The sequence below is a fragment of the Callionymus lyra genome, chromosome 11 (assembly GCF_982586985.1).
Source record: "Callionymus lyra chromosome 11, fCalLyr1.hap1.1, whole genome shotgun sequence".
NCBI lineage: Eukaryota > Metazoa > Chordata > Actinopteri > Syngnathiformes > Callionymidae > Callionymus > Callionymus lyra.
The window spans coordinates 7635662-7660631 of record NC_141828.1 but is presented as its reverse complement, the minus strand read 5'-3'; the positions used below and the strand labels follow the sequence as shown (position 1 = coordinate 7660631).

Sequence of the window (24970 nt, the reverse complement as noted above, 5' to 3'; positions counted from 1 at the left end):
ACTAATCAGCTCTGAAAGAGCAGCGCGGGCGAGAGGGAGGTAAAGAGGTGGAGGCTATTTTTCAATCTAATGGCCAATTAATATCCAGCTAAACGAGGAGGCAGGAGAGCGCCGTCGTCTCGACCTCGCCGCCACTGGAAGTCAAAACTCTCCCCGGCTCGCTCAACAGCTTCCAGTTGTTTCCGTTCAATTTGTCTTTTTCCCTTTCATGCCCCCGCGGTAATTCCTCTCCTTCTTTATCGCTCGCTTTCTGGACAAAGTACACAAACGCTTTTTTTTTTTTGGCGGGTGGGAAGAATCCTTCGCTCCGCTCGTCTTCTCACACACCCACTCATCTCCTATTTATTTTGAAGGGCAAAGACAGAGAGCAGGAAAAAAAAAAAAAAAGAGCTATAGATTTGAGCGGCATCCATCCTGCCTGGTCCAAATGACCTAAATAAGGAATTCAATACTCGGGTCTGAATAGCCGAAGCTTAGTCCACATATTTATTGAATCCAGCCTCTTTGTCCGGTGCCAGCGACTCGGTGGTTTGCCTGATCAAACGCGGAGTGAGAAATCCGACTCTCTCGCTTCTTTTTTCATCCTCTGCTTCCCTCTAAGACGGCTCCGGGGGCCAGGATGCGGACCTTCAAGGGCCCCGGAGCGGGGATGGAGACGGTGGAGAGAAAGATGATTTGATGTTCCTTCTCACTCTCTCAGTGTCTGCCGTTACTTAAGCCTGAAGAAACACAGAAGAAGAAACGCCGTCGATCAAAAAGAAAGTCCTATTTTACCTTGAATCTAAGATCCTGTTGCTGCTGACAGGAGTTTGGAAAACGGTTCTTAAATGTTTAGCTGGAACATTCCGACATCCTCCTTATAGAAGACTAGGCTGCTTGGCTCAAGAGCAACGTTGTGAACGATCTGTGCGACCGAGTGTCTTCCAATAATGGACAATATAAAGTAGCAGCGATGAGTTCACTGAGAGGGAGTGAGATCAGGAGTGTGCCATGAGTTGTAGACTGAATTGAGTTTAAAAAGTGTGTCTAAGAGTGATTTAATTTAGAAGATTATGTTAGCATTTAAAGTGATAGTTCACCCAAGATTAAGATTTCACTCATTTTCTACTCACCCTCATGTCGACTAAGGGTTGGGATTGTGTTCAAAGTAATCTGTTCATTTACAGGTTTACAGTAAACTATGTTTGTTCATTTTAATGTAGCGGCTGATGCTAAAATGTCTTTGTTCAAAATGACGAAGGTAGATATTGCGAGCTAGTGTCAACTTCCTGTCTGTGTAGCATGTTAGCTTTCAAGCTTATACTATCAACGATCTTAAAACTAGTGATGTGTTGATGAAGCTTCACGAGACAGCGTCATGTTGTTTAGAGGTCAGTAGGTGGCGCCATCAGTTTAAAAATTATGTTTCATTAGAACAGAACAAAGGAAAATAGTGCAGAGAAGCCATCTAGTGGACTCTGAAGATAATGACACTGTTTCATGAAGCTTCATCAGACCATTGCTATTTAAAATAAAGATTTGTTTACTTTTTTAAAAACAATTCCTCATGTTGAGGCTTCAATATAAGAGGGACGTTACAGACGAGCAGTATGGAGGTATTTGGATGTTTTTAAGTGTCTTTTTGGACGATGACGAAGACAACTGAGCTCCAGTCGCTACATTAAAATTAACAAACTTTTTTTTCTATTAATCCAAAAAAGAACCGATTAATCTCAACCCTTAGTCGACATGAGGGTAGAAAATGAATCACTGTGAATTCCAGGTTAAACGATCACTTTAAGCAGCTTTAACTAACAACTTGATGATAAAGAACACAGGCTTTACTTTCATGGACTTTACTGAAGTCCTGGTAAACCAATTACCTTTTTCTTAGACTCAAAAATACACAAACGAAATTTACAAAAACTGATTTTGTATTTAAGACATTAATGTTAGCGAAACGAAAGAAAACTTCATTCATGTACTGAAGAAAAGTCTGGAGGGCTGAAGCAGAAACATTAATATTAACCACCACAAGATGTTGCTTTTCAACTTGAACGACTGCCTGAACTAAACAGGAAACAGCAGAAGCGAAGACGCGTTGAAATCTCTCTTGACTTCTAATACTCAAAAACAAACAAACTAGTTTAAAAACATGCATAAATTAATTGAGGTTTTGGTTCAAAAAGTCCTACCTCGGCAGGAAAAAACAGGACAGGACCAGAAAAGTAGTGAAAGTTATTGTAAATAGGTCAAATTTAATCAGATGATTATAATTTATGTCCTTTTAGAGTGTTTAACCCTTGTGGTATATCAGGGTCAAAGTGACCCGAAAGCCTGAAAACAACACTTTGACCTAGAAACAACTCAAGGGATACCGAATAAACAAATTTGTTTCCGGGCCTTTGGGTTGATTCAGAACTCTGCAGCGAGACTTCTGAGCCGCTCTAGTAGAAGAACTCACATTTCTTCGATCATTAAAACTTTTCACTGGCTGCCAGTTTCTTTCAGGATCAACTTTAAAATTCTGGTTCTGACTTTCAGATCTATTCATGGTCAGACCTTCCATCAGTGATCTGATCCAGACTTACACCCCAGCTCGGGCTCTGAGGTCTGTGGATCAGAATCTACTGATGGTTCCTCACATACGGTTCCGGACCAGAGGAGAGAAATCCTGTATCGTGGTGTCTTGACCTTTTAAGTATATATTTAATCAGGTATTGTTTTAATTGTTTAAGGGCTTTGTGACCCTGGTCTGGAAAAGTAAGTAAGTAAGTAAGTAATTTTTAGTGCTCTATAAATATTACTTACTTATTATTGACCATGAGCTAATACAAGGGTTAGCACATTATGAGGTTGAATCATGCAGTTGCGTTTGTCGTCACACTGACGATGAATAACAACAGATATTAAAAGATACTTTTTGACAGCCCTGTGATATTAAGACACTCAGATGCTTGTATAGAATCATAGAAATCAAAGCGTTCATTGAATCAATCGGATCTTCAACGTGGTCTCAACAACAGAGCATCTTCCAAAACATACTTCAACTCATCTCCGACCTGGACCTCTTGGACTTAGAGGAGCTGATCCCCATCATCATGTACTCAGCATCTGCACCTGTCACTCACAGGTCAGGGCATCGACATCATCATCATCATCATCATCAGTCGTGAGCCTCTGTCTCTGCTACACATGTGCGAGTCGACGCTCACAAGTGGAACTGATTTGTGCGTCAGAACGACATCCGTCTCTAGTTTGAAGCCGACTCGCTCCTTCCTGAGTTCAACATCTGTTTCTGGTCACTTTTCTGCAGGAAAGAAAAAGTCCAACAGAGGGAGGACGACGTGAGGCTTCAGTCATCAGTTTTCTCGTGGTCAGCGGCGGCGCCGTGAGGTACTGTCAGAATCGCCCGAGGGGATCAGCGGCGGCTCACGACTCGAGGCGTCGCTCCGATTCTTCCACTCGTGGTTCGGGGAAGACGCTCGAGAAGAACGACGCGTCGACGTCGCAGAGAAAAGTCACGTAAAAAGTCGCGGCAGCAGCAGGTGTTCGCGCTGGTGAGCGTGTCGGGGAATGAAGGCTTCTTCGTCGGTGGCTCCAGACATGGTAATTTGAGATTAGGGGGGACTCGTGTGGACAAGATTACTCCGGCGCGATGGGGACGGCATCTTAAAGCGAGACCTTGTGTCAAGGTGCCTTTTCTGCGCCTCAATGTGAAGTTTCACTTCGGGTTTGTGTAGTTTCATGAGAGACAGATGTGGTCCAGTACCTCGGAAATATACACGTATACTTGTGTATAACAACGGTTACACAACGTGTCTGTTACGAAAGAGCTGAGCCAGAAGACAGATCTCTCCATTGAGCTGTCTGATCTCATCTGGTGACCCCATCTTTGTAAGATAAGATAAGATAAGAAATTCATTCGTTTGTCCCAAAGTGAGGTAATGTGGAAACAAAAACAGAAAAAAAAGAACATATATATGTATATATATATATATATATATACAATTATTAAATTAAACATATCAAAGGTAATTATTAAAATAATACAACAATACACACAATAATACATAAATATGTGTAATTATTATACACTAATACAATATAGCAATATTTTAATAGTATGACCAAAGAATAAAGTCGTAGATACAAATAGAGAACAGACATTTGTCAGCTGCTTATTTCCATTAGTGTCTGTAACTATTACTTACTTGCCCTTATCTTGTAACTTTATCTAATGGACTGTCAATCAACTGAGTTGGACAGAACCATCTAGAACAAACGAAGAAGGATGTTTTTGGACTGATATACTTTATAGATATGATCTAAATTTCTTCAAAATGTATTTATTCATTCGTTTTTTTTGTCACTGTACTTGGTTCAGTCGTTCAAGAAAGACTGGATTCTCCAACAGAAGGCAGTGGAGGTGAGTTCAGATGGGAGGAGACCCTGGGGCAGACCCGGGACACTCTGATAAGAACCTAAGAGAGCACCTCTGTGAAGACATGGATGAGAGGTCTTCACAACTTGAACCTCTCAACTTCCGCTGCCCCCACAATCCAACCTCAGTGAGAGGAACATGATGGAGAAATTCGTGGATTTTTTTGGGGAAACTTTCTTAAAAAAACAACAGGGAATCCACAATTCTAGTCGCCTTTTCAGTGTTTAAACTTCAACATTGTTTCTTTATTAGACAATTTGAAAAAGTTTCTTTGATGAAAAATAACATTTTGCTTCCTTCAAAAATATATATTTAATAAAAAAAGTGTTCAAATGCATGTTTGTATTCTCAACTATATATAACTAACTATAAGTTTGTTTTTTTAAAGCATGAATCAACTAATTAAATTTTAATTAAAAATTATTTTCTATTTAAGAAACTCTACCGTCATACATGTTTCATTTAGTTTTTGTTTTTCAACAACTTTCAACACAAACCAATCTTCTTCTCATCTTTAATCGTTTTTAGTTGCTCATAACAAAGCATCGTCGCCCCCTGGTGGTCAGGAGTTTGATTAGAACTTCGCTGCTGGAAACATCTTCTTCAAAATAAGAGCAACAACATCTCTACGTTTATTGAGATGTGGAATCGGCCGGACATGAAGGTGGTGATCTGCTGGCCTGCTACACACACACACACACACACACACACACACACCCACACACATACACAATGGAAAGCAGCGTAGAAGTGTGTGGCCTGAATCTTCCGGTTGTGTGTTGCTGAACACGCACGAGGGGTCAGCGGGTCCCGGTGGTGTTGAAGCTGGCAGACTTCCTTTGCTGCGCTCCAACAATCCAGCAGGCTTTTCTTTACCACACTGCCAATATGTCCACACACACACACACACACACACACTTCGGTCGGTCCGCTCTCCTCTCCAATCAGTCACTCTCCTCAGCCCTCCACGGCTTTGTGCACAATGAGGACTTGAATGGGAGAGAATGAAGCTAATTTGCGGACATGTGCTTTGTTATTGTCTCAATACAAATTCCCCACGAACGCCACAATTACATAAGTACAACAAAGAGGGCTTTGGCGAAGCCTCAATCGCAGACGTCCCCTCAGATACTCTGTAATGGATCGTTGGCGGGAATAATTCCGAATGGATCCACGGCAGAAGTAACTCGGAGTGGCGCCGACAAACAATCACCACTGATTGAATCTTCACGAGGAGCCGGATGAGGATTCAACTTTTTTACAACTTTTTTTTTTTTTTTCCCCAAACGACATCACGTCAGGTCTTTAAAAACACGTGCGAAGAAGAGAGTGCAGGCCGGGTGGAACAAAGTTAGTTGATAAAGGAAAGGAGGGCAGCAGTAAAGTTTATGATAATGAAGATCATACGAAGTAAATCACAAATATATTATACACAACAATTAAACTTTTATATAGATATATATTCTAGATATCTAAGTCTATATATGAATATTGTATATCATATTTTATATACACACACACAAGGTAATTATTGTTATTATTATTATTATTATTATTGTTATTATTATTGTTGTTATTATTATTATTATTATTATTATTATTATTATTGTTATTGTTATTGTTATTGTTATTGTTATTATTATTATTATTATTATTATTATTATTATTATTATTATTATTATTATTATTATTAGTGGCAGTAGAAGTAATAGTATTAGTAATAAAGAAGATTTTTCATCATCAAATGTGTTTTCAATAAAACAATAAAACTTACTAAAATATTTATTATTGCATTTTTTATTTTATATTAGAACATTTTTGGTCATTTCTTATTACATTTCTTTGTGTTTTGAGTTTTTCAGTTTAGAACTTATTATTTGACATTTTATTGTGTCAAAAGAAACAAACCCAAAGATTTCTTTAAGTTAGTTGAACTTTATTAATCTTAAATAATATTAGGATATTTGTTAATCTTTTAATATATTTAACATATAATATTCAATTTAATTTAGGAGAGAAAAACTAGATCCAGTCAATCATAATGACCGACGCCGGAGAGAAAGAACGTTTAACAGGCAGAAAACATGAGCAGAACCAGACCCTTTATATTTACTTATTCATTCACAAGAATGTCTTCAATGCTGGCGATTCTTTTCATCCTGAAAACACAATAAATTAAAGCGACTTTAATAAAAACGGTGCAATATTTCTTCTTCTCATCTGCATGAGGTACAAAAAGTTGTTTCTTTATAAGACGTAACATTTTCTTGAGCACAGTTCAGGTTCACAGTAGCGTAGAAGTATCAGTGAAGCTCAAACTCACTTTCCATCCTCACCATGACCCACATCTGCTCTGTCTGGGTCACTTTTTCTCTTGTTTAACACACACACACTCACACACACACACACACACGCACACACACACACACAAGAGAACACTTTCAGGGCAGGGCTGCTCCTGGCTATGAACGGAGGGTTTTGGCTGCGTCCGCTACACTGTGTCAAACGCATGTTCACGCACACACACACACACACACATGCACACACACCCCCCCCCCACACACACACACACAGGCCTCTGCAATGCTCTAAGATCCTGCTCATCAAGCCTTTATTGTCCCAATCAAAGCTTTGCCTCCCTGACCGCCTTTAATATTCAAGACTGCAAGATGCTACATGATCCGTTTGTCTCAGCCTACATAACCCGCCACTGAGTGCCCACGTGTGTGTGTGTGTGTGTGTGCGTGTGTGTGTGTGTGTGTGTGCGTGCTTCCACACAGCGGAGCTGGATGGCTGCGAGTTGCCCCGACACCAGACTTAATTCTCCGAAGCGAGGCTAGGGATAAATATTTCAGGGTCATTCTGTTTGCTCTCTGTTGTCTTGTTCCGGCAGCGCCGACTAGAATAGGAATATATGCATGGCTAACTAGCGGTTTTAGAAGAGGGTTGCGCCGCCTGCTGCTGCCGCTCTGCCCATGGGCACGGGCTCAGAGATGAAAGATGGCTGACAAACACGCTGCAATGGACGTACACAAGCGGGCAACTTGGTGAACCTCAAAGCGTCGGTTTTGTGCTCTTTTTGCTTCTTCTTCTTCTGCTGCTTCTGGTGCTTCCACACGCCGCCGTTGACTCGGAAACTAATCTCTCGCCCGGTTTCACCCGCTCGTCCGAGAAGTTAGAAATGTTCAGTGAGTGACCGAGGAAAAACAACTGAGGCGTCTTTGTTTTTTTAAGCCTGAGTTCTAGACTCACACAGAACAGGAAATCACAACAAGTTGACATGTGATAACAGTGGGTCACCATTAGTGATGTGTTGATGAAGCTTCGTGAAACAGTATCATGTTGTTCAGAGGTCAGTAGGTGGCGCCATCCCTTTAAAAATGATGTTTCATTAGAACAGTTGTTCAAAACTAAGGAAAATAGTGCAGCGAATGCCATCTAGTGGAATCTAATGGAAATAATGACACTGTTTCATGAAGCTTCATCAGACATAGGTTATCAATGCTAACGAGCTAAAATGTTGCTAAGATGCTAAGTGATAAACCTGTCCGTCCAAGTCTTTAAATGAACAAAGAGAGGAGTGAAAGAGGTTTTACGTGGAGAAGCATGACAGGACCAATCGACCTAAGGTTATGGTTTTGAGTCCCTTCCTATTCCTGACAGTAGGGGGAGCAGTCGAGTCACCAGAGTGACCATTTTCGCAATGACTCCTCTCAGAGTGATCGATCGAACGGCTGCCTGATGAATTTAAAGTTTTGTATGTGTGTGTGTGTGTATGTGTCATTATCGTAACGTGGTTAACTCAGTTATTGAGAAACTATTCTAAGAACTAAACTAAATGTAGTCAAAAAGGCTGAGACTAAATCCCTTTTAGCTCTTGAATCAAGATCCGGTTTAGCAGCTATGATTTAGTCGTTTTGAAAAAGTGAGTGAACTAACCTATATCTAAAAACTTTCATGATTATAGATTCCAATCAAGCATCATAGTTAGTCGTGTGTCCTTTGGCGTTAATATTGATACAACAGTGACTCAACCACGCTTTCAAAAGGTTCCTGTGAAGACGTCAGTTTGAAGACATGGTTCATGTAAAGGTTCCTAAAGAGAAAGAAAGGTTGAAATCCATGGATCAGATCTCGACTCTGGATTGAGTAGGACCTCGAGCCGATAAACATGGTTGAACTTGGATGAGCAACAACAGTGTTGTTAAAGTTTCAGCGACACAGTTTCCGGGGTTTATTTTTTGTTTCTTTTTTTGGGGGCAGGAATACGTTTGATCCCATCCTCAACTTGGCGTTTGCTCTCCGAGTGAACTTTTGGGAGGCATCATATTTTATTTTATTTTTTTTCCAGGACTGTAAACACTCCGAAAAAGAGCTCTCAGTGATTCGTTCCGAAATAGCGCATGAATAAACATGGGGGTTCGACCTCGGTAACAAGCGGGCGCATCGGCACTTTGAGTAGCCTCATTTGCAGTGATTACGACCATCCAACCTCAGCTTCCATTTCATCAATACTTTTGCAGAAATGTTTTACATTTCTGTCTCTGAGGTTGAGAGAGAGAGAGAGAGAGAGAGAGAGAGAGAGAGAGAGGGTCCCTGGTCCGAGAGCGAGCGAGGATGGGAAGAGACTTCTCATCTCCAGGAAGAAGATGTAAAGTAATGAAGTTGACACTGGCGTCCACCCCATTAGGCGGCTCCTACACGGGCCATTACGGGCGGGGTGAGAGGGTCGTCCGGAGCTCCGGGACCCCGGCAGGAACACACACACCCCCGGCTCTCCGGGAAGAACGCGACGCCGTTCTTGGGGCGAGTGTGTACATCCCTTCTCTAAATGGGGAAGTGTTGGAACAGCGTATTCTTCTCTGTAATCTGCGTGTATAATCCCTCGGTGTACGACTCTTCTCGGTGACGGTGTGTAGCGGCGCGAGCTGGCGAGCGAAAAGTGTGTCGTAACGATAAGGCGGCGCAGCCTCCATTCTGCCTTCTCCGCCCGTCGGGGAAATATAATTTGCGCCTTCAGTGCTTTCCACCTGGCTCATATGCCGCATGCAAATGTATTTCTCTAATAATCAGAGTGCGCGACGGCCCCTCCTCTAGGATTAATGACAGCGTTCCCGGGGCCCCCCCCCCCGAACCCCACCACCGCCGTAATATCGACACACACACACTCTGACATGGAAAAATAGTGTTAGTTCTACGCAGGAAAAACGCCGGAGTATTTGTCCTGCCCCGACAGTATAATGGGCTGGTGCATCATCAGATTGCAATGTCATTTCAGGGAAAACCTTGAATACAAATAATGGCCAGGGATAGAAAAAAAAAAAGGGGGGGCGCACAGGATAGATGACGCGTTTTCTAATCCGGTGGGCTAGTTATCCTTCATTTCAGGTAGAGTGGTGTCGCGGCAACACACACAGGCGTTATTCAAATGAAGTGCGCGGCATTGTGCCGAGCTTGCTTCTTTCTCCGGGACGCATCCCCTTTTTTTTCTTCTTCTCTTAATTAATCTCGGAGATCTTTTTTAGCATCCCAGCCTCTCCCTCAGCCCTCCGCGGCGCCTTCTGAGCAAACACCATGAAATATGGATGGGAGAGAAGTATTAATTATAACCCCATGTGTGGGTGTGGATCCGTGTGTGTTCGGGGGGTGGAGGGGGAAACATGGTGCCGGCGCCGCCACCACCCACCGCCTGGTTCTGTCAAGACCCTCACCTGCGAACGAGTAGCGCCTCCGTCGCAGGTGAGGCCGACGCAGGGCTTGTTCGGCGGCGGCACAAAGCGGGTTAACTCGGCTGAGCTCCCCGACAGGCCGCGACTGCTGGTCACTTATCTTTTTTAATTAGCTTTTCACTCCTCAGCCGTCGCTCGCCTTCCTTCTCCAGCTTCCTTCTCCAGCTCCCCCTCTTCCTGTCGCCGTTATGAAGACATTTGTTCGTCTCTTTCGATGAAGTGCTCAGAGTTGTACAGACTGACAGGGACGCCAACCACTAACTATTGTGTTTTTAAGGAAAAAGACTTCAGGTGGCGCCTGTGGTGTCGAAAAGGTTTTACGGAGAAAATTCTGATTTTTTTAAATGAAGATCAAGAATAATCAAGACAAAGAATGAAACTCAATGATGTGATGGATCTTTTTAAATCAGACGTGGGCGAAGTGCAGCCCCTTCTGACGGCAAACAATTATATTTGGGATTTATTTACATCAATAATAACTAGTTCTATTCTAAATATATCTTCCTGAAGTTCATTTTAAGTATTTCTGAGAGAATATTAAAATCCTATTTGTTAAAAATAAAATGAAAATTATATGTACAGTTAAGGATATGAAAGCTTAACTAATGTGTTGATTTAAGTGTGTCTTAAATAGATGTGTGACTCTATTGTATCATCAGTTTGAGTTTGTACAAAACTGAAATATTGACATTAGAAAATGATCTACGAACTAATGAACCACGAAAGCTATTCAATTTTCTGGAGATTAAATCTCGTTATCATAACCACACCCACTCTGCTGCGGTTGGTCAAACTTCTAGGTTTGTCCCCTCGCGTCATCAATCCAGGAAGTCTACACCTCCAAGAGACTTGTTGTATAAACAAAGCGGGCGTGATTTGGCTGGAGGAGGAGTGAAGCCATTATTAGGTCATAATGGACTCTCGTAACCTCTCGTTCGCTGAGAGTTCAGACGGGGGAGATCTTTATAAAGTTCAAATGATGGTCATGATGAGGGACTCACCGCATCTTCAAGAAGGAAGACTTCAAAACATGTGAGCGAGTCAGGAAAGTTGAGTTTTCACTTCAGTTGCCCATTAAGCTAAATGATATCACTACCTAAAGTACCCGGTTTTTGACCTTGGGATTTTTACAAGATACAAAGCCGCGAAAAATGACCCTCAAGCTGATAAGGACTAAAAGGTCAAAGGTCAAAAACATTGAAGGACTTGCAACTTTTAAAAATCTGTAACTTGTGTAATATTTCAGCTTCAGAGCTGTGGTTTAGTTTAAACCCTTGCTTGGACTGAGACGGACTATTGCACTAATAATGAGGGAGTAGTTTGTGCATGAAAGTTTTGAGTCTTTTACGAGCTTTGTGGCCAATTAAGGCCAAAAAAGAAACAAATCAGACCTAGTCAAGACACAGTGCATGGCGGTCATTTTGAGCCCAAAGGGATCTCTGAAGGTGACCTCAAGTGACCTTTATATACAAAGATGTCATGAAATGTTTACATATTTACATTATACAACTTTCCATTCGATTTTGCCTCTTAATTCCTGTCTTGTCTCATCGACGGCCTCTCACATCTGAAACCTAGACATTGTTATTGCCCACTCCTGATCTAAAGAATGTGATGGATTAGGTACAATTCTGCCTCTCTGATCCGCCATTTTGACTTTCCACTAACTTTAGACCTCCCTGACAGCTGAACTAATATTTCAGAAGCAACTTGCAAAACGTCAGGAAGTCATTTCGGGGTCGCCCAGTCGCCTCGGTGAGTTTTAGCTCAAAGTTACTGTTTTCTTTCTAGTTTCCGAGTCCCAGGGTGTCTGATTGTGAAGACTTCGGCCTCATAAATGAAATAACACGAGAATTATTCAGAGAACCTCCTGCAGCAGTGAGTCCTCTGTGCAGCAGCAACACGCCGCAGCAAGGCTGCATCCATCAACAGTTCCAGGAAGTGAATTCATTACGTGGGCACGGAAGTGAGTTTAAGTTGTTTGGAACTCCTTGTGGACCGGCAGAGGTTCTCTCGGAGTGGACCGAGCTGTGGTCATCAACATTCAGCGGACGAGGACAACTCACCGGTGACCAATTAGACGCAAAGGTGCAGCAGGCGAGGCGCTGAATAAAAGCAGATAATTGGCGAAGGGGACCCCGAGAGTGGACGAGGGTGTTTGTTTGTGGGTGAAGGAGAGACGGTAGGAAATAAGGCGTGTCACGGATTTGGACCTTCTGAAGAGCGCAGACGTACGGAACTAATGACCCTCCAAAGAGTCCAGTCCGGGGTCACGTCTCCCCTGTGAAGTTCCACATCACGAGACCACACTACCTCATCAACACACAATATTTTTGCAGGGAGAATAAAAAAACGTTCAGAGCACAAGAGACAAGAGAAACAAAACTTTGTCTTTTTTAATGACCCTGCTTCTAAAACAGTCCTGAACCTCAGATGCTGACTGACTTTATTTCATCAATTGGTCAGTTACCTGGTTGTGTATTTCTACTTGTATTGTCATTATCAGTTCTTTTTGTTAATCATTTTTGTATATTTTTCAACTTATGAACTTTATCTACACTAACCTTTGGTGCTGAGGTTTGTTTCTATTGAATTACTACATTTATTTTTATTGGGGATTCCTTTTTTTATTTTCTCCATCTATTTTTTGTCCTGTGTTGGTTTAATATTTTATAAATCATAACCACAATTAAAACTTATTTTGTGAAAGAAAAACGTCAGGTACTTTTTCTTAAAGCAACAATATGTGCAATTAAAAACGTTGTTTTTGGCTCCCCCCAGTGTCATAACAGTGCCATTGACCGTCCATCACCACATATCTTGTTTGTGTACACAACAATATAAAGGCTTTATAACCCTAGTATCATAAAAAAGGTGCTTTATATAACATGAATAAAACAAATATCTTCAAATAACAGGCCTAAAATGTTATACAATTGCAAAGGTAAAGTATAGTGACTAGTGTTGTACTATTCAGAACCACTTTTTGAGCTTCTCGTCTCTTTCTCAAATGCATTTTTACTCTGTGTTTCTCTTCCTCTTACTGGCGGCAAAATGTATTTCTGGTCCAAGACCAGTCTGGTGAGTCGTCTGGTGAGTCAGCTCCGGTCAAAATGCCTTTGAAATTTCATTCGTGATCAAGGTTTTAAACACATTTTAACACATGACACACCCAATTATCACATTAGTATTAACAGAGACTGAGTCGTGCTGGATTTATTGATGCCGATCATCGTTTTATTTCATCACCTGATCCACGATCAACACGATTCAAAGTTAGTTGGTAAAGTTGTTATGAGCTAAACTAAACTTGTGTTGTTTTTTTTAACTTCATTATTCATCATTGAACGCTTTTAAGCAGTTTTAATTGAGCAGAGAGTCACACACATAGAACGGGTCGCTCTCTTTAACCAGTATTGAACACAAAATCACCATTTTTAAACAACATTTTTATTAAATTTTTCCCAGTGAATGTTGTCACAAAGTGCCCTATCTAGCAAAATATTTAAATTGGGGGGGCAGGAACTTTTGAGGGGTACATCCACCAGTGTTTTTCCACATGTTCAAGGAAAAGTAAAATTCTGCATTTACGTTTAAGTATAATTTTCGAAAGAAAGATACTATCAGGGGCTTAAAAACTATAATTACAATGTAGGCCATTTTTTCGTCTTTTTCTTTATAAAGAACAACAGAGACACAACTCGAAAACCAAATGAAATGAAGCGAACAAACCAAATAATAGAATCGACTGAACATTTAAGACGACAACACAGATGATGGTGATGATGATGATGATGATGATGATGATGATGCTCCCGTAGCCATGTGCACAAAGGACAGGCGACACACACACACACACACACAAACGTTACGACTCTCTGATTTACCTCATTAAAAGCGCTTCAGTCTAAATTCATGTTCAAACACAGCTTTAATATTTAACACCCAGTTAATTTTAGCTTCACTCGGGGTGTCCATTGTTTTCCCTTCGTCTCATCGGAGTCGTTTGATATGTGGTGATAACAAGCACTAATGTCACCTGTCAGTGTCCATCCGCAGATGAAGACGTGACGCCTGTAGGGGCCCGAATACTATTAACGCCGCATTTCATCCCAAATGGGCTTTTATTAAAATGAACGGCTAATTAAATTCCGAGATGAGGGGGCAGAGAACAATGCCAGGCAGGGGCTACTTTGATTCCTTCTTCTTTTTTTCTTTTTTTTTCTCGTCTTGTTTTAAAGTAATTATGCGGGCTTGACATGAGTGAGCACGCTGCCGGAGACCCCTCTAATGAGTTAAGCAAGAAAAATCGCCACAGTCGCCGGCGCTGGCAGCAGCTAATTGCCCCGGCCGAGCCAGCCCACCGCGAACGCTGTCATTTAAGATGAGCTTTTCAGATGTGTGTTTCGGCACCTTCTCTAATCTTTCGACTCAGAGGGGAAGAGGAGGGTCAGCGGAGGCGCCGTGTGCGGAGCCCGCTGACGTCGAGAGCAAGCCTCTTAACCTATTATAGAGGCTTTACTCCTGATCGTGGAAAACATACGGCTCAGCTTCGCTCCCGCTGGAGAGGAATTAAAACACACATCCTTCTCCTGACGACCGTCCACTCGGCTTCCTTCAAGACACTTCAATTGATTCTGTCACTGTTGCGCGTACGAAAAAGGGTTACCTACGTTTTTAATTAAAAAGTCCAACAACCTTTCTTCAGACTCCCCCCTGAAGACGCCTTTTAAACTGCAACAGAGACGATAGAATCCATAGTATTTCGTTGTGATATTTTGATGAAGCTTCATGTGAATCTGCTGATGGGTCTAAAGTCAGAGGAAACTCAAAATGGCGGATCGTAGAAACACAATTTTGTCTTTATATAATTAAAAAAGATTAAAGATAAACATTTGGATTATGTCAACAGATCCTTCAGTGCTAGACGGTAGTGATGTGTTGATGAAGCTTCATGAAACAGTGTCGTGTTGTTTAGAGGTCAGTAGGTGGCGCCATCAGTTTAAAAATGATTTTTCATTAGAACAGTTGTTTTAAACAAAGGAGAATAGTGCAGAGACGCCATCTAGTGGTCTCTGACGATAATGACACTGCTTCATGAAGCTTCATTAGAAGTGATGGGCGAGCGTGTGTTCAACTAATCAATAGTTGAACATTGTGAAAACATTTTTGCATGAAAAATATGCATTAAAAGAAAACATGTTTTACCATGATTTGTTCCCTATTGACAACCTCCCTTTTTTTTTTTAACATAGCACAGTTTTACACACAAACATTGTTATTTCACAACTATTTTCCGAAAATTGAAAGGTTTTTTTTGAGTGGGGTCCAGTGCCATGTTCCAAGGGGGACGTGGCAAAAAAACAATATTACTATTATTATTAAACAATTTCACAAATTGAGTTTATTAAAATTTAATTTATGCAGTCAAAATCCTTAAGTCAATGTATATCTGAGGAAATTCGGAAGCAAATATTTTCGGGCGTCCATGTTTAAAAACACTGCTAATAGCATAGTTTCATTGCCACCAGAGTCAACTGCTTCTGAACGCAGGGTCCAGCAATGAAGTTGTTGTTGTGTAAATACTTCATAAAAAAACACATGCTAAAGAGTTTTGTATTCGGAAAGTTTTCTGTATTCTCTCAAAACATGTCACTTGAAAAATGTAATAATTCTAACTCATACTTTTCCCACTTGTGGTTAAATTGATAGTTGACATAAGTGGATGGTGACAATGTGCAAGTAAGTAAGTAATTTATATTAAAAGAGCGCTTTTCTAGACCAGGGTCACAAAGCGCTTAAACAATTAAACCAATACTCAATAAATATATACTTAAAAGGTCAAGACAACACCAATACAAACACTATACACCATACAAATAAAATTTACTATACAAATAAAAAAATACTTACAGAGTTTTAGAGAATCAAGGAAAGGCCTGCACAAATAAAAGTGTCTTAAGATGTTTCTTGAAGGAGTCAGTAGATCATCAAACACAGAGATGGTTCCAAAGCTTAGGAGCAACAGTCTGGAAGGATTTCTCTCCTCTGGTCCTGAAACGTGTTCAGGAACCATCAGTAGATTCTGATCCACAGACCTCAGAGCCCGAGCTGGGGTGTAAGTCTGGATCAGACCACTGATGGAAGGTCTGACCATGAATAGATCTGAAAGTAAGAACCAGAATTTTAAAGTTGATCCTGAAAGAAGTGACCTGCCCAAAGACACTCACTACAACATCACCCGTTTCTGCTCGAGGCGCGTTTCACAAGCTGCGATTCTGAGCCTTTGTCTCATTCACTTGTTTTCACTGGCGTGTCACCATGTCAACAGGAACCTTGTTTTTTTTACATGTGTGGGATGTCGTCAGTGAAGTTGTTTCATTGAAACAACTCTCCTCAGTATGCAAGGCTAAAATGTGTAGTAAAAACAAAGGTTTCTTTTTATACTCTCACTGCTTTATTTATCTTAATTTATTGAAAATGTTTCACTTATTAATGGAAACTTAAATAATATTGTTTGATCACAAGATTCAACCATTTCTGTTGAACAGATTTGCAAGAATGTCAGAAAACAAACAAATCTATCCGAACTTGGGGAGAAAAAAATGAAAGGATAAAGAACAAAGTTTATTTTCAACAACTGACGCATTGAAGTGCCAGTGAAAATATATAATAATAAAAATATACAGCCAACTTTTTGTTGTTGTTGCCAAAAACGACTTCCTATCCTTTCCTACCCAAAGTTTAGTTATCGCACCAAATTCTTCTCGTCCAAAATCCCCAGAGAAATAAAACTCCACACTCGATGAAAGTTTGAGTCTCAATAGCCTTAAAACTGAAAATCAAAATTTAAATCCTTTCATTTTTAAACAGAGTCACGACCCGAACACGTGGCTCCACAGGTTGACCAAGACGACTGTGTATCTAAGAACACATCTACGCCACTCCTACTGGACCGCCAACAAGAAAAGGGATTGAGCGATTATTATTCATACGTTTCACTTAACCTTTAACATGGACTCTGGTTCTGTGCCCCTGCCAGTGTCTGCATATCTCCACCACATTACGACGAGAACGTGGAGGCATTTGTCCTTGTTTACGTGCCCCGTTGGAGCATCCATGGCCGCGCTTGCCTACACTCCAGATGAATAGCATTTCCCGGACCCCGGAGGCTCCCGGCTACTCCTGAGACCTTTAAGTGTTTGTTGACAGACTAACAGACTTTGGCTTGTTTAGCTTTCCCCACTCTCTAAAAACCAAAAGGTCACCCACAATCCCTGTGTTAGTTGCAGAGACCCCTTTGAAAGAAGAAGAGGGAGGAAGAAAAAAAAAAAAAACAAGACCTCAGGAAAATGCCCTTATGAGCCGACCTCGAGAGCTCTCAGGGAAACAAATAGAATCCCTGCTGCCGCGGTTACCAAGTTTACCAACATGTCTCTGTGGCTCTCAATTACCAAATAGCCAGAAATGCGCCCCCCTTAGCTCCAGAAACAAATAAAAAGGGGGCGAACTTCGTATACCGTGCTGAGAAGATTACCCAACACGGGCGGTGGAGAATGTGTCGCTGTATATTTTGGGGGTAGAAAGAGTCCAAAAGGGGTTAGATAACGCGCGGCAGGCGGCGTATTTGGGGGGTCACCATCGGTAGCATCGCGCCATGTGACGCGCTACTATGGAATTATCCTGCATAACATGCATAATTCCCCTCGTTACAGCCTATGTGCGGTTCGCAACCCGTCGTCATGGGGTCTCCATTGTTGCCATGGCACTCGCTCATTATTATGGGGTGTTTGGTTCAGGCCATCAGAGAGGCTCTTGCCACCAAGGTCTCTGTGGAAATCGACAAGCCCGTCTCAGTGCTTAGCAACCGAACCCCGGGGCCTGTTTTGCACGGCTCAATTCAGACGAGGGCATCTTGAGCAGGATTGGCTGGATTCATACCCCCCGCCGTTGGGTGCCTCCTCCGGTGTCTTGCATATATTCACCATCACACCCTCACTCTTGTAATCTTCGGAAGATCCGAAGCCGTGTTTCTCACCCGGAAACCTACACACTTCACACCGACTCGGAGTCCAGTTCGGTACCATAAGGAATGTTCCGCGCTTCTACGTGCCATCATTGTTGTCTCGCCAACTCCTACGATATCTTTGTCAAATAATTAACGCGGCAGGAGGACGTGTTAGCTCAAGTTAGAAGTAAGACGGTTCCAAACCACCCACCTGTGAGAGAGTCAGGCATCGGAGAGGGTTTTTAGATACAGTACAGTACAGTGCGGACAAACCTGAATCACTCATTTAAAGTTTTTAATAATGACGGTCACTGGTTTATTTTAATATAGCTGATTGATTCTGTTTATAATATGAGTTAAAACTTCGTCCAATAAGGCTGGCGGCTGTGTTTCAACCTGCTTCTGCACAACACAACTGATGAACTCCAGCAAAGAGTCGAGGAATTCCACTGAATAACCTCGACTCTGGACAAACTACTGTCCGTCATCAGTGAACAGAGAAGCAGATGGAGCATGAATGCTCCTCCCATGATGCAACACTAATAGACTCAGGGACTCATTCACTCGTCGTACTACAAGATTGTTTAATTCTGAGTTTGGGGGCATGACTGAAGTGAAAAGATGATGTTATTCTATGTTAATTTGTATCCTTTTCTTTGCGTTATTTCCTTCGATTTATGTTCTTTTTATTTGCACTTTGTTCTCGTTTTGGTTTTCATGAAACCATCGTCTGCTGTGAACTGGAAACCCAATTTCCCGATGGAGTTTTCCAGATTTATAAAGTCTATACAGTATTTCAAGACACACCTGTGACGTGTAAACCACCAAAAGCTAAAATTATGCAAAGCATTAATCAGAAAAAAGACTAGAATTGATGTACAGTATTTGTTGAGTAAATTATTCCATGTGTATTTATTCATGGTTTTGATGCCTTCAGTGATAAGTCATGAACATTAAAAAAAAAACACATTGAATAAAATGTTGTCCCCAAACTGTATTTCATCTTGAAGACCTGCAAGTGGCCGACAAGTGAGTGGTGGATGAAAGAATGTGCTGGCAAACCATTTCACCCTCTAGTGGTCAAGGGGATGTATAGTCCTGGTTGATCAAATCAAAGGATGGCTGCTGAGTCTACATTTACATCCACTGGTGACAAAGCTTTTTTTTTTGCCAAGTCATCAGGGTCTAAATGACTAAAGTCATTTTCCAGTTACTTAGCTATTCTCTGCACAAGGGCGCCCCCTAGTAAACCTAAGCTTTTTGTAATGTTTCCACTACGTGAGTCAAAAGCAGTGAAACCATTTGAGTGGAATTTATAGAAGATTCATCACCGACAGTAAAAATTCAACCTCGTGAGATCAATCATGGGTTTAGGTCAACATGGGGTTTCATCTCATTCTAGTGATAAAACTGACGTGTTTATTCAGTCCAGGTCCAGACACAACAGACCCACGTGAGCACAAGATTCTGTGAGCAAACTTGGATGAGGAGCCTCCAGTCGTTTTGTTGGAGAACACCGTCTGCAGAAAGTTCCGAAAACAATCCCAAACAAAATTTCGCATGATTCCCTACATACTGGCCCACTCAGCAGTTTTCGGCCAGTTTGGGCCCATGAATGACATCATATACTTTTGAGATTAACGACTTTTTCATGGCCGCTGACAGTCCGGGACCTATCATAGCCCTTCTATCACCCCCCTGGGTCAGGTCCCCGGCCTCGTGGACCATAAGTCAATCCATTTGAGGTATTTTTTCGAGACAAAGTTTTTCTCTGAGTACTTTTTGTTCCCCAGCTATAAATCCTAATGGAGCGCTCTTGGATAAAGAACAGGAATATTCCTCACAGTGGATTTTGGCAGTCGCCTTTGGAACTGTAGCTCGTGTCAGGGCCTGTGGTTTTGGACCGTCCCAAGACATATGGAGGAATGCTGGAATCACACAAAGCCCTTCAGCTCGCTGGGCTTAACCACGCATGGTCTCGGGTTTCCTCGCGACCACATAAAAGTGGTGCAGTAGCGCGAAGTGTGGTCTTTCTTGATGGAACTTTCACTGGTACGAGCTGGTCGCTCACGACTGCGTCAATCAAATTCTCTCCGCACATGGACGTCTAACCCGCAACTTGGACCGCGGCGGCCAACGACAATGCCAACCCAATAAAAGAGAGTATCATAAAGAAAGATGTCAGTGCAAAGCTGTGGACTGGGTCGCCTCCAACCGCCGATGCTTGTGTTGATATTATGGGATTTTTAAAGAGCAACACAATTTAATCTTGTGTTAAAAGACACACCAGACAGCCACAACATCATAAACATCTGCGTATATCGTCCAAGTCCTGCCAAAAGAACCGAAGCTCTTCTGGAGTGGTCAAAAGTGGGCTGTGGAGTCAGATTATTGATGAACTGAAGCGATCCTGGACCAGATACCAGACTTGTCAAGACCACAGGGTGTCGTTACGTTTGTGTTTTCTTTGGGGAGTGATCTTCTCCCACATTTTTTTTTTGCTTCACCAGTGGGAACATCAAATGCAAAAGCCTGAACTTGCAGCGCGGATGTTTCCAACGTTCTGAGACTCCGCTCGAGAACGTGTGGTGTCTGTCGCTCCTGAATGGTTGCATTGTTAATGTCATTATTCAGGGTCTTCTTGTGCTTCCCAGGATAATTTTTCTCAACCTTTGACTTCAGAAGGGTTTTACTGTCACGGTGTTGAGGAACGTCTGCGTGACTCAGATTCTCTAAGACTCTTGTGTTACACAGGTCTGCGCTCTCAGGTTGTTGTTATTGTGGACCAATAAGAAACTGGAAAAAAAAGGCTCTTAAATGTGCTTCCGTAGAACAGTTGCATCTTCCAGGTCTGAGAATATAAGTAGAAAAAGTCTCTATGCTTATACACAAGCTTTGTTTGTCCACAAAGCTCACATTTATTCACTGGAAATACTATTTGTCATCATTCAGTTATTTACAGTCTCAGTGCATTTTTTAATTTATTGAGCTCTAGCTTAAAAAATAAGCGATATTAAGTGTCATAACAATACAATAACACATGCATCTTTGGATGAAGCTAATAAAATCACACAAAATTCATCATTTGATTTCAACATCTAGAATAATGTAAAAAAAAAAGTCAGTAAAATTAATTAAAATATAAAAGATAATCGAGATTCTGTTCAAATTGAAAAGTATGTAACATAATTAGGAGAATAACGTGTGCAGTACAATACATGCAAAACCCATGTTGTGTATGATTTGAAGTGTAAGATTGTGTAGTAAATGTTCTGGTAAAAGTAACGCACATTATCTTCTACAGACAAATGTTGTGTAATGTACTAAAGTTTTTTGGACCCATCATTATGTATCACATAAGTGACAATTAAATTAAATATTTTTGCATTATTTTAAAAACAAATCCTTTGTTTTGTTGCTTTAATTTGAAGTTTTGTCAAAGCAAACGTGAAATCAACCCCAAAATTAAACATGTGAAAATTGTAACCAAAACATTTACAAACTGAAAAAAAATATTAGTGACAGAATTTTAACCCAATAAGAGACACGGCACTGACAGTGGAATGTTGCATTTAGGAATAAATAATGCTTGGTAACACAATGGCGCCGTAAAATTGACGCAAATTACAAACATCTCTGCTTTAATAGCTTTTTTTGTGAATGAGGTTTTGTGTAGGAGGTTGAAAAATTGCTTTATTTTGATGTTTCACTTTGTTTGACCATTTTATTTTGTCAAAAAAAAACCACAAATAACAAGTAAACTTGTCTGGTAAAGCCCCTCCTGCACAGACACACAATTTACAAAATCATCCTGGAATAACATCATTCAGACAAAATGTATTACTATGAAAAGACGTTTAAAGGTACTGGATTCTTCAAGTACAAACGGTAGTAGAGAACAAACCAGAGGTGGAGCCCTCTAGTGTCATTGTTATAAAACTTTATAACAAACCATGTTTAATAAATCCTGCTGTTATAGTCAACTGTGTGAGTGTGTTAAAGCTCGAAGGACCTTCACATACATTTCTCCCGAGTCATGTTTGAGTCGTTACAATATAAAAGTTTTAATGTTAAATGTATAACAGCTCCTGTGGTTGTAACGTAACTCAAACAATCTATTGCCAACACCTCAGGAACCGCGGACGCTTTATAGCTTTATATGCTTCCAGTGCTCAGCCAGACAATTTGGCATTCACAACTGCACTAATAACTCCGTCCTTTCATTGCATTAGCGATTCACCGGTGCTCGCTTAAAGTCATAGCCTAGCGCCTTGCTCACTAACGCGAGAGCCCCCTTTGATTTTCAGTTGCATATATCAACCTGCAATTACTGGACCTGGTCTGGAAACTGTCAAGCATGACCGCAGAGGTATTGGAGTTATTGCAATTACATTCAGGTAATTGAGCTGCCACGGGTGAAGATGTTAAACGCCGCGTCCATGTCGCCACTGTCTCAATCCATTTCTTTCCATTTTCCCAGCATAAGCGACGCTGTAAAACGCCACATTTCTCCGTAATAAAGTCTTAACTAAGTGTGAAGCCGAGGGTTTAACGCGTGAACTGGACGACTGGGTCGACTGTCGGCTTTGTGAGTGTCAGTGTAGCCTCAACCTGCGACTGTGGGTTCTTACCAACGTGGGCTTTGACTTCTCTTCATGATTCTTATTGACTCTAAGAAGCTCAAGCACTAGTTCTGAGGGAATGTTTTGTTTTTGTTGGTGTTTTTTTTTTTATTGTATTTTAAAATAGTTTTACCTTCATGATAATTGACTTTTTGTAGTTATTTTGGCATCTACGTTTATTTTATCATTTTACTGTTTATCCCTTGTGTTAACTTTGGGTCAAGATGACCCGAAGGCCTGACAACAAATGCCTTCTGGGTCAATGTCAACGACTTTCCTGGCTTCCAGAAATACATATGCCGTGGTGGAGGTCGTTCACCTTGACCCTTTGTTTTCCCGGCTTTCGGGTCACCTTGACCCTAAGAGAACACAAGGGATAACAGTTGACAATTATTTAAACAGTATATATATATATTTTTTTATGTGACATGAATTTTCTTTTGTATTAATGAGAAAATTCTAGCCATATTCATCAGTCTTGAACAACTATCAGGGCAAGAACTTGTGACCTTTCTGTGTGGATTATGGATGTTTGTCCCATGTTTTGTTCAGTTTACTCCATGCACTCCGGTTTCCTCCCACAGTCCAAAGAGATACAAGTTGATTAAGGATTATTAAAGTGTCTGTAGGTGCGAGTGTGTGTGTAAAACGTTGTGTCTCTGTGTTTCCAGCCACACACACACCGACCCTGCTTTAGGAATCATTGGTTGTTTTTATTTCAGCGTTTCTATTTGATTTCTGATGACATTTTAAGAAAGATTTTCTTTGGTTTACGATGTAGAATTGGTGATTCAAATAATCATTTCGATCTGGTTCAGCTGTGATATTAAAGGAAGCAGTGAAGCTCTAATCCTGAACCTCTCACTCCTGGTGAAATCTGACCACATCTGTACGGTCAGGCGAACGTTTTTCATGGCGCGTGTGTTCGGAGTCAGTTTACCTCGACGCAGGCAACTACAGAAGGCTCCTGTCTTTATTTTGGAAAGAATAATTCAGACTGTTTGAACTCACACTGGCCAACCAGATGAATAATCGTTCTTTGAACTGGATGTGACAGGATGACCACGTGTAACCAACCGCTAATACAAATAGTTTCTTACGGACAGAAAGGCAAACATATTCCACGGAATTCATTCCACACCGAGGCAGTCTCGGTTTTGGTGAAAGTTGCTTAGCTGTGTGTTTTCTGTCGCCTCTCCCGTCCGATCGGCTGCTTCTGTCGACTCTCTCCACTCCCTCCTCTCCGAGCAGGCCTCCTCACATCTGCTCTCCTCCTCGCCGGCGTCTTCTTCTGTCGTTCACTCTGCCGGTGCTCGCTGACCCCGTCCTCATTACCGGCGGCAGCACAGATTCAGCCGCGATCCACGAGACGCCGGCGGAAAAGCGAGGAGGCGACTGTGACCAAAGAAGAACTCGAACATCAACACCTGAACTGCAGTTACGTGAACATAATGTGCTGGAAAATATTCACGGAGGGAAGATGGAGGATTATGATGAAGCTGTTACTGCCTGTGCGGTCATCGCCGGATCTGAGACCAGTTTTGGGATTTGGGGTGTCAAAAACTAGCAAAATAAGTTGAAAATCTTTGAGGGACCATGGCTCGTTCATTTTCCTCAGGTGAAGGAGTTCTGAGCCGCTCTGGTAGAAGAACTCACATTTCTCCGATCCTTAAAACTCTTCACTGGCTGCCAGTTTCTTTCAGGATCAACTTTAAAATTCTGGTTCTTACTTTCAGAGCTATTCATGGTCAGACCTTCCATCAGTGATCTGATCCAGACTTACACCCCAGCTCGGGCTCTGAGGTCTGTGGATCAGAATCTACTGATGGTTCCTGAACTTCAGGACCAGAGGAGAGAAATCCTTCCAGACTGTTGCTCCTAAGCTTTGGAACCATCTCTGTGTTTGATGATCTACTGACTCCTTCAAGAAACATCTGAAGACACTTTTATTCATGCAGGATTTTCCTTGATTCTCTGAGACTCCTGTGTTTGTCTCAGTGGTGTCTTTACCTTTTAAGTATATATTTTATTGGGTATTGTTTTGACAAATTTTACTTACTAACTTACTTATCATGGGGTCAAACTCAATCATAGGGAGTTATGAGTACGCCGGTTGCCATCGCTCTTTGTGGATTCCTGACTTCTGGGTTCAGAATCCAAACTTTTTGATGCTCTCTAACTCACGCCT

General features: G+C 41.5%; 1 protein-coding gene across 2 annotated transcripts in view; it reads right to left on the bottom strand.

Annotated features, from left to right (window-relative positions):
• Positions 1-472: 472 nt before the first annotated feature.
• The window catches only part of LOC148069147 (uncharacterized), a 227021-nt gene continuing 202523 nt past the window's right edge, over positions 473-24970 (bottom strand). For both annotated transcript variants that reach the window (XR_015713022.1, XM_087803196.1), the window contains one exon: positions 473-719. The gene's annotated coding sequence lies outside the window, so the exon portion shown is untranslated. The remainder of the gene's footprint in view (positions 720-24970) is intronic.